Source organism: Gymnodraco acuticeps, unplaced genomic scaffold (genome assembly GCF_902827175.1).
Source record: "Gymnodraco acuticeps unplaced genomic scaffold, fGymAcu1.1, whole genome shotgun sequence".
Lineage (NCBI taxonomy): Eukaryota > Metazoa > Chordata > Actinopteri > Perciformes > Bathydraconidae > Gymnodraco > Gymnodraco acuticeps.
In genome coordinates this window covers 2,853,055-2,864,088 of record NW_022989947.1, presented here as the reverse complement: position 1 = coordinate 2,864,088, position 11,034 = coordinate 2,853,055, and positions in this window count along the sequence as shown.

Genomic DNA, 11,034 nt, shown 5'->3' with positions numbered 1-11,034 from the left:
GTCGATACAGTATCCCCTTTTTTTAAATGTCTATGCTTAAGTTTTTACAGGTGTTGCTATCTGCTTTGTGTAGCGTGGTTCTACAAGAATCCGTGTATCTACCGTCCATTTGTTTTTCTTTATTAAACACGTAAACGGAAGAGCGTCTGAGAGGCCATTTTGCATTTTGAGCGAGGGGCGGGGCGAAACTCACGGAAGTGATTTCAAAACAAAAGCACTCGTTTGCTAAAATCACACTTGAAATCACTGCAGTATCCTGCTGAAGGAACGGTGATTATTATAAACAAGGGGAATTTAGCGATCACAACGAAAACGGCCAAGACACATATTGAGCCCAGAAAATGAATGTTATTAAGGGCTGTAAATATAATAAGCCTCTGTCTAAAATGGACAACATTGTTAAGAGATTTCAACTATACAGCGGTTCTGCACTGCGGTCACTCAGCCGCCTCTCGAGTTTGTTTTTTCAAATCAGCTGCTCTTCTATGGAAGCAAACAAGAGACAGAAGTATTTGAATTTTATTAGACACCGAATTTATAGCATTGAAAATAATTACTTTGAAAATCATGTATCTGAATGTTTTTCATCACATCAGCTTCTCCTTTCCCTCTTGGATGTTCTTCTGGACCCTCAGAGAAAGAGAACATGGTGAAGCAGTCCTGTCTCTCAGGCGTGTCCTTTCCTAACAGAAATATCAAGAAACATATTATTGCAGAGCAAGTGTGTTATTTAAGAAAGAGGTGTGTTTGTTTGTTCATAAATATAATGATTTTTGTATTTGAATGTGTTTTTTAAATCCAACAGTGTACTACAAAGATAATCAGATTATGAATCAACCGTTCTAAATTCATCAACATTGAAATAAATGTATTATTAAAATAATATTTAACTGTTATCAAAACTTAGTGCAACTGTAGAAGCTTGCTCTGTTCGGTTGTCTCACTGAAAGACAAAGGGTCGCAGCTCTCACTATGTGATGTTGCTTGGTAAAATGTAAATGTAACCTTTTGCTAAGAAAGTCCACTCAACATCACTGATGTGTGGGTGATCTAGTATTCAACCATGTTTAATGGCATGTATATCAGTGTATTGGAGTCATTACTTTATGCATTCTTTGTAAAGTATGAAAAAGGTGTACCTTGGAATCCGTGCTGAAGTTCTCTGCTGTTAGGACTCCAGATCTGTCTCTCCTCCTCTGGTCCAGCCTGTCTGGATCACCTTGAGGACACTTTGAACAAACAGATGTAAAGTTACATGCATGGGTTACAGACTTCTTTCCATGCAAACAACTTTTTATCTTCTTTTAAAAACAGGTCATAATCTTATTGTTATACTTAAGAAATGGCTGGATATCACAGTCCTTATACTGTATCAGTTTGATTGAGTATTATTGTGTAGGTCCTTTTTATTTTACTGTTACTTTGGACGAGGTTTTCATGAGTCAGTCAAATTAATTTGTTTTCATATGCCATATTCATATGTATCACACACGTGAGGGTAACACACAAACCTATTGAACAAATGCAATGCAATGGATAAGCTTAATTTCCACTGAAGTCACAGATAACGTCATATCTAATATTTAAACAAATCATTTCCTTGTCACTAAAGCATTGACTACGCCAGGGGTGCCCAACCTTTTTTGAACCGAGAGCTACTTTTAAAGTTGCCAGTCTGCCGAGATCTACCAGTCCAAATAGAGAGGCGTAGCCATTACTGACAGCCTACTACCAGGTAAATACACACTTCTACTTGTATAAAACTGACCTTTGTACGATTAACACTTCATAAAATACTGCAGATCCTTTATCTTACCTCTTTCTAATCTACACACATACAAGTATTTAACTGAAGTTACACAACAGTGTTGTTGATACAGAGTTGGAGTTTATTCACACGTCACATACTACAGTGGGTAATGTTTTCAAAAAACATTGAACAGTGCTGCCACATATGACACAGGAAAAGAAGAAAAGACTCTGAACCCTTTCTTTGCCATTATATAAAAAATAGTGTTGCTACAAAAGTATAAATTAGGCTTACTAATAAGACAACTCAGATCTGAAGCTACACAGGAATCTGCTGCAACAGTGCAATAAAAAAGACAAAATGAATAGAATCAAACCCTTTTTTTGTTGCATTTTAGTAGATTATAAAAAGAAATGCCTTTAAAATAGGATGCAAGCAACACTAGTTTCTTAACCTGAATTGATAATAGACTATAATCAATTTAAGTTTGCATTATTATACCATTTTGTACAATAATTATAATGAATAAGTTCAAACAAACTCAAACTTACAGCTGATTAATAACGGTATCTAACTTGAGTGTTTATCATATCAAAAACCTGTTGAAATGCTACTGTTATTTTTATTACGCATCGGCAGCCTCCAGGAATGCTTCTTTCACAACTTCGCCGTCTTAAATGAAAGACTTCATGTGTTTCGCAAGAACGTGACTGACACGATAAGATGCTATGGTAGCAGCCTTGCTCTTGTTGTTGGGCCTGGTGAAAATGGACTGCTGTGCATTTAGCAGTCCTTTCAGGCCCCTCCCCTTTTGGAGCGTAGGGCAGAATTAGGAGGGAATTCCGTCTCTTAGCGTTTGTGCACTGTTTTGAAATGCCGCTCCTAAATTACCCTTCTTCGATAAAGCCACGCTCACATTGCAGATGAGACAGATGGACTTTGAATTGGAATAGATACAAAAATAATCATCCTCCCACTCGGAGTGAAAATTATATATGTTTTGCTTCTGCCATAATTGCGGTCTTGTGTGTGTGCGGACTGTCACTCCTACGGACAACGTTAGCGAACTAGTGCACTGCCCACTGTTCACCAGCCACGCCCCGACACATGGGGTCACGCCGGCCAATCACAAAGCTTTGATGCGTTCAAGTGCATTATTCTGCCACAGGAAGATTATGTTACAGGACATTAACGATAAAACAGAATATTGTTGTTCTATTTTTAGACACATCTCGCGATCGACTGGGAATCTCCCGCGATCGACCGGTCGATCGCGATCGACTGGTTGGGCACCCCTGGACTACGCTATTCATCGTCCTTAAATGCAGGAATTAAGTTACATGTTCTGTTCTACAGCCACGATGAGGCTGTTTCTCAAGTGTGATGATAATACAATTAAAAGAGGCATTGGTAATAATATTAAAAACAACAATGTTTGGGTCGTTCGTCGGATAGGCGGTTAGCTGCAATAAATAACTCCAGTTCAACAAACCATATTATAATATCTAAGGGAGCGTTATTTCTGGACCATCTTGAAATGTGACGTTCATATTTTAAAGATACACATATTTCATTGTGAGGTTGATTTAATATACACTAAGCCTCTCTTCAAAAATACGTTGACGTTAGCTAGTCTATTTTATGCTATAGTAGAGCATAGCGAATTTAAACGAACCTTAACAATGCATACAGTAACCTAACTAGCAAACTAACTATCTAACGTACAAGGATTACCTTATTTTAGCAACCTCGCACAGAAGCCTTTTGGTATACAGTAGCATCCCACTTAATGTTTTACACTCTTGGATGCTACGCATAGCATCGTTATCACAGATGGAGCTACGATTGCTCAAATGCTAACCCAACTCTAAACATTCATTAACGTTAGCTTAATAAAAACACCAGTAACATAACATAAAGTACGCAGGGTTGACTTACCGAAGAAACTGCATTCATGGACGGTCTGTTTCAACCGCAGATAAATCCTATATTTGCATGACGAATAGTCCACCAGGAGCCAACACAACAAACACGGCCGAGTTCAAGTAGTGTTCTCCTCATGAGCTGAGCCGCTGTAGCATCACGGAGCTAACGGAGCTAGGAGCAGCAGTCCCGTTGTCATGAAGGGGGAATCTAACTATATACAGAATATGTTTTTGTAGATCTAGGCTAGAAACATGTTCATTTTCTGATGTTAAGTTGGACATTTTAACAAAGGGTCTACGGGAATTGCTCCCATCTGTATCCATCGCCTACAGTTTGCAGCATTGGGCTTCACCGCACTGTCCCGGGGTTTGCCGCTTGGCTCTGATAGGCCAGAAGTCGGTTTGATTGCATTAGGGCTCGATTGCTTATCCTGTCTGAGTAGCCCGGATGATGCTGCATCGCAATTTTTGACGTCGAATTTTACACACCGAATTTTTTTACATCGAATTTTAAACACCGAAATATTTGACGTCGAATTTTTTTCACTTGAATTTTTAGGATCTGAATTTGAACATTCGAATTTTTTTAACTTGAATTTTTACATTTTTATTTCACATAGATAAATTCGGAGCAAAACAAATTCAGATTCATGATTTTCAAAGTAATTATTTTCAATGCTATAAATTCGGTGTCTAATAAAATTCAAATACTTCTGTCTCTTGTTTGCTTCCATACTCTTCTTCATTCCTGCTATATTTGACGAGTGATACAAATATTTATTACCACAAATTCTTAAGGAAACTGACACTGTTGGACTCGGTTCTAGTTTGACTTCTACCAGAAATAAAATGAAGTACTTTACTGTGTACTTAGTGAGTAATCCTCTGGCAAAGTTCCCTCCATAATGCATGTTTTTCTGCTATCTTTGATGAGTGATAAAAATATAATTTTACCATTAGTTCTTCATGAAATTGATACTGTTTGACTTTGTATTAGCCTACTTACAATACATTGAAGTACTTTTACTGTGTATTTTTTGAGGAATACTCTGTCAAAGTCCCCTGCTGAGAACAAAATCAAGCCACTTCTGCTAAGTTTGATGAGGGAATTCTTTTTTGTTGCCATTAGTTATTCGTGAGATTGATCCTGTTGGACTCAGTACTACTGAAACTACCCCCACAAGTACTATGAAGTACTTACTGTGTACTTTTCCAGTAATCCTCTGTCAATGTCCCCTCCTGAGAACAAGAATGCATGTTTATCTGCTATTTTGAATAAGCGTTAAAAAACCTTTCTTCATGAGACTGATATTGTTGGACAGAGTATTTTAAGAGGATGGTAGACTGCACAATGACACACTGTCACTCTTGTTGGCCTCTTATGATGCTGCTGTCTTTTAATATATGATTATTTCTCAGCCGCTAGTTCCTCGCAGATTCTTCATTCTCATCAGCCTCATCCTTCCATCAGTCCCAGTCAACGCCTCCAGCACACTTCCAGTGTCTGACTCCATGTGATATTGTCCTGATGCTGTAAGGGTGAAGCCCCATGATCACACAGTGCCAAGGACCTCATATTATGTATGTCATTAATCTTGTTGTAGCTGACATCCTCATGGATTCATCTTCTTATTACAGACACATGCATTTCCTAACATTCGGTCTATATGCTGTAAAATGTATTATCTCTTGGATTTACACACGGCATCTATTGCACGTCTGTCTGTCCTGGGAGAGGGATCCCTCCTCTGTTGCTCTCCCTGAGGTTTCTCCCATGTTCCCTTTAAACTGTGGGTTTTCTCTGGAAGTGTTTCCTTGTACGATGTGAGGGTCTAAGGACAGAGGGTCTAAGGACAGAGGGTCTGAGGACAGAGGGTCTAAGGACAGAGGGTCTAAGGACGGGTCTGAGGACAGAGGGTCTAAGGACAGAGGGTCTGAGGACAGAGGGTCTAAGGACAGAGGGTCTAAGGACAGAGGGTGTCGTTTTTCTCATACTGATATTCTGAACAATCTGTGCTGTTGTATTTGCTGTAAAGTGTCTCTAGGCTATTTTTATTATATGTACAGCACTTTGGCTCGACCAAAAATCGTTTATAAATGTGCTATATAAATCAAACTTGATTTGATTTGATTAATGTCACATCACCCATTATAACAATTTGCTTTCCTTTTTCTCTTCTCTTAACTGAATAGTCCTGTCTTTAAGTATAATACAATGTAAAGTCCTTTTCCTGCACCATTTTAAGGCTTCAAAACAAGCATTTTTACTGTATGTGTTTGGAGAAATGACACAATCAATGGTCCAGAATTGTACTTTATAAACTCTTGTGGTGCTTGAAGAATTACAGACGGGTTAAGCCGGCCAGGTTATATATATATATATGCCTTTTTTGGAGCCCTTTTTTGTAATATTTATTCAAATGTCACTAGTTATTTAAACAAACCACTATCTGAGGATAACACAAGCAACCATAAAACGCCCTTTATCTAGAGAGCCATTGAAGCTCATGAAGAATGTATCCTTCCACAAATATTTTCAACTGCTGTAGAAGTTAAGGCACTCTCTGTGCAGAACATTACAAATATTCTTCATTTGCAGTATTTAATAAAAAAAAAGTGTTCAGAAAGATTGCATCAATTATATAGCCTATGTATATATATATATAATATCAATATCTGTATTAACTAACCAAAGTCAATTTAAATAGCGGGCAAAAATGGGTTAATTGCCATGGATGTGGTGTTTGATATAGTTTACGTTCAATTTCAACTATTTTAGGCAGAAAAACGTTTATTGACCAAAACCTTTTTAATAGTTTACTATAATTTAGAAAGGTTTTTGTGAGAAATCATTTCAAAAGTAAACTTATTTTTCATTTTATATTTAAATTTGAAATGTTTGCACACAACATTATTAATTTATACATTTGTATCATTTTAAAAAAATTATGAATCCATTTATTTTATTGTATTTCCTTGAGGCTGGGGAAGATATCATGTAGTTCAACATGCAAATGTTATAATGCAAGTAAGTATAAGTATAACATGGAAAAGGAAATAAAATACGTTTCGATGTGGATTTATTTTCTCTCACCTTGTAATTACACAATCAAACAATCTATAATTTAGCTCTGGCCTTCACTCACAAAAAAACATTTAGTTGAATTGGACACATTTTTCAAAGCTCTATTGACTGACATGCAATGACTGGGACCGAAGGAAAAATCTGAGAGGAACGAACTAGGAGCAGAGAAATAATCATATTTAAAAGACAGCAGCTTTATAAGAGGCCAACAAGAGTGGCAGAGTGTGTCAGTGTGCTGAAGGATAGACCAGCTATGCAGGCCTCTCAGACGCTCTTCCGTTTACGTGTTTAATAAAGAAAAACAATTGGACGGTAGATCCACGGATTTACAAGCAAGTCAGTGCATTCATTGGGTGGTATCAGAGAGTTACAAGGGTCTGTAAACGCAATGGCCACAATCATTTATATTTAAAAATGTAATTTTTTACTTTTGAATACTTCAGAACAAAGGATGTAGGCCTATTGAATAATTTAAATGATATATGCGTACACATATAAATCATTAGTCCAAACAGGGCTACATTTGATTGAATTATAAAAGGTATTATGTGGTAAAATGAAGAGCCATTTGGGAGCCGAAAGAACCGGCTCTTCTTGGTGAGCCGAGCCAAATGATCCGGCTCACTAAAAAGAGCCGGAAGTCCCATCGCATCCCTCCACATGGTGTCGCTACATTTGCATATATTTTTTAAAGCTTTTTTTTATTTTTTATTGTTTTTTATTTCTTATGTTGTTAAATTGACTTGACAATTTATTTTCATGCTTTTAATGAATCTCATTATAATCATAGCATGTATTTCAGATGACTGCACTATCCAGTCTGGTACTGGAAAAGAAACAAGGAAAAGCCTTATTTTAATCAAAAACCTAAATGAATACTTATTTTTCAGTGGATTTGACATTTTATGAATAAAAGAGGAGACGAAAATGTTTTCAGAAATATGTATTTGTTTTTTCTTCTCTTGAAGCCAGCTTCTCTTGAAGCCAGCTTCTCCAACCATCATAGAAAAAACATTTTGCTCAGAATTTTGCATCTTCTTTTACAATATATTGTTTTATAAACATAGTACAGCCAAACATCAGATAGCAGCTGTAATATGTTAGTTATTTTTTATAAATGTTCTCAACTCAACACAACTTCCTCTCAGGGACTTTCACTCACACAGCTCTCTCCTCTCCTACAAGACGAATGTTAACAAATATTACCTTTATTTATATCCATACTCATGAACTAAACTGTTGTTGATGAACCTGAGTTGTCATTGGAAACAGTAAGGCTCAATTAAACCAAAAATACACACACCTCTAACTCTCTAACACATTGCACCGACCCTGCAACATTCAACAGGAGGCTTCAGACAAGAAAAATAAAACATCTATCTGATCTTCATATCATCTGTATGGGCGAATCCAGCAGGCACATTAAACCAGATGATACAAACATCACTCCTCTATGCCGAGGCAGACAAATATATAAATGAGTTAACATAAAATAAGCTATGAAATATATTAACTAAAAAATAAAATATTTTTATATTGCATGGACAAGTGATCTTTTAATACCCATCAGAGCACACCTGATGGTTGTTTATAATGTACCATACTCAGACATACACTTTTCCCCATATTTCTCAGGACATAAAACCAGATGAAACAATGTCCCCAGTAAATTATGTTTTCCTATATTTCGATGCAGGAGTCGAACTGAAGACATTACATTTATTCTCATTCATTCTGATGCTAGATAAAAACACCACAAGGATTATAAACAATTGCTTCAACAATACAGATCAACAAAACAAACAACATTCAAACTGTTGGTGATCTTGTAAAATGGGGAATTTTGGCGAGTACCGAGATGGAAGGTAAATAAGGTGAATTAATGATTATTATTATTACTTTATTTTCCCATTCACCCGCTGTGACATTTATGGCCTCTGGGGTAGGCCTACTATAAATGCAACCATACCTTTCCACCGCTCAGTAATAACATACATTTTGTAACAAATCTACCATTTCGGCATTAAAAAAATGTGTATAAATGTTCGTTATTTGTTTTTATTGCCTACATTTCTAACTTTGTTTATCAAAGCATGAGATTATCCAGATTTTTTCTTATTGACAACAAATCCCAAAAAGAGTTTACAACACCATGATTAAAGTCAACAACATTTCACAGCTCAAAATATTTACTCCAATGTGACAATCAGTGGACCTTTGCTTAACTATTTTTTCAACCTTGGTGACCTTTTATTTTAAATGTTGTGCCATTAGCAAATAGCAGGCTCTTTTTGCAGGGACCTCACAATGTTTTTTAAGGTAATGGAGAACCACATAGTCTAAAATAGGGGAAACTCTTTAGCTGCATTGCACCGAGTTTAACCTTCTCTGTCAGAGTCTGAACTGCTCCACAAAAGTAAAATTGTAGACAGATATGAGACAAAGTCAATAGTACAAACACATGTATTGAAAAAACAGTGATAGCAATTAAGCTAGCAAACTTGCTCAGTGATATTATGCTAGCTAATATATAGCAAGCTTACTAGCTCTCACTTTCTCTTGCTAGTGCTTTTAGTATCTCCATAGTCAATCTGTGGCATTCAGTTTTAAGCCAATTCATTATCTCTGATCCATTGAGTCTCTAAAAATACATCACACTTGTTCTGTTTTTATCTTTGAAACAGGTCCGTAATTAATTAAAACAGCACAGTGCTGTAGTTTCTAGCTAACTTTACTCAAGCTTGAAAAAATAGCTCAATATAGCTGAGGATTCATTTAAGCATCAGATTAATACATATTTGTTCTAGTAGTGACTTGAAGTAAAAATACAATGCCAACGTTCTTTGTAGGCTTTTTAAAGAACACGTCAGGGATTTGTGGACAATAAGAAGGTTATGCAGTAAAATATTGCCAGACATATCATTTAAGGAAAGTTCGACACAGTGAAATAAATGGCTTTTTTAGCCGGAGTAAAGTCCAAACCCATGGAGAGTTTCACAGTGAGACCAAACATTTTTTTTTAAACCCATAACCCCACTCATTACACGTTGTGTTTTTTGAGAAGGGGTTGACACTGACCCACTCTAAGAGCCCCTCCTGTTACCATCCCCACGTTCCTCGTGCTTTTGGATACGATTGCTATTTCTTCCATCTCAGCCTCCTCCTCCTGCACCTCTTCTCCCTGCTGCTTCTCCATCCTCCATGGGTCCTGAGGGTAGGGTGTGCAGGCCAGCATGGAGGTCTCTGATGGGTACTCATACACCTGCTCCAGCTGGTCCTCGTCAAAACACACATTTCCCTGTCGACAAAAGTAAAGGGGATTCTTTTATTTTACATTTATGTCAACAGCTAGCAGGACATCCAACATCCATTCACACAATATTCACAACATTGCATAAACCATTTAGACATAGCATTTTTCCTTAGAATACAACATTGATTTAGCATGTTTTGTGTTTATATTATGGTTTGTCAGGTTTTGCAGCAGCAAAAGGCGGTATTCGTTCTTTACCAACACTGACTGTCATCTGACACATCAGAACCCTTGAAATTTGAGCTGCAGATAAAATATGATAACATGAGAATAAAGTTATAACGTTGTGAAGTAAGGAAAAGAGTGTGAACACAGGCGCTGAGGAGAGTCTCAGCCTGCGTCTGTGAGATGTTAGTAATCTGTCATTGTAATGTTAACTGACAGCAAGAGGCTTAGCACAGAATCAATACTCTCTCAGTAGAGTACTTACTGACTTGGACTTCATGCACTAACTTATTGATTCTTTAGGAACAGACTGAGAGAAAACCGAGTTACACCTTGTTTGTAAGGAAAGGAGATAAAGGATATGTTTAGCTTGTCCTTGCCAGCGTATGTTTACTCAAAGGTCAGCGTGGTGTAAACAGGACACAGACCAATGGTGACCCATTGGTCTGAGTAAAGCATAGCACACGCATTCGTGTACTCGGCGTGTACAGTTGTAAACACACCCAGAGGTGCAGACATGATCTGGATGAAGCCTACAGAATCCACACTACACAAGTTTCCGCTGCTTCATCCTGACAGCGGCTGTCTGCAGAAGAGTGCAGATAATAGCTCTGCATTAGTGAGGCTGGTCAAATCATGCTAAGGCACAGCAGGCTAATCCTCCCTCCCTGAACCCGATTAACTAGGGCTAACACAGCAGGACAGCAGAGGCACCGGGTGAGAGACAGAAGCCTGAGAGAGTATATACATAACAAGGACATTTTCCATAGCAGGAAGTTGGTATACGTTTGGCCAC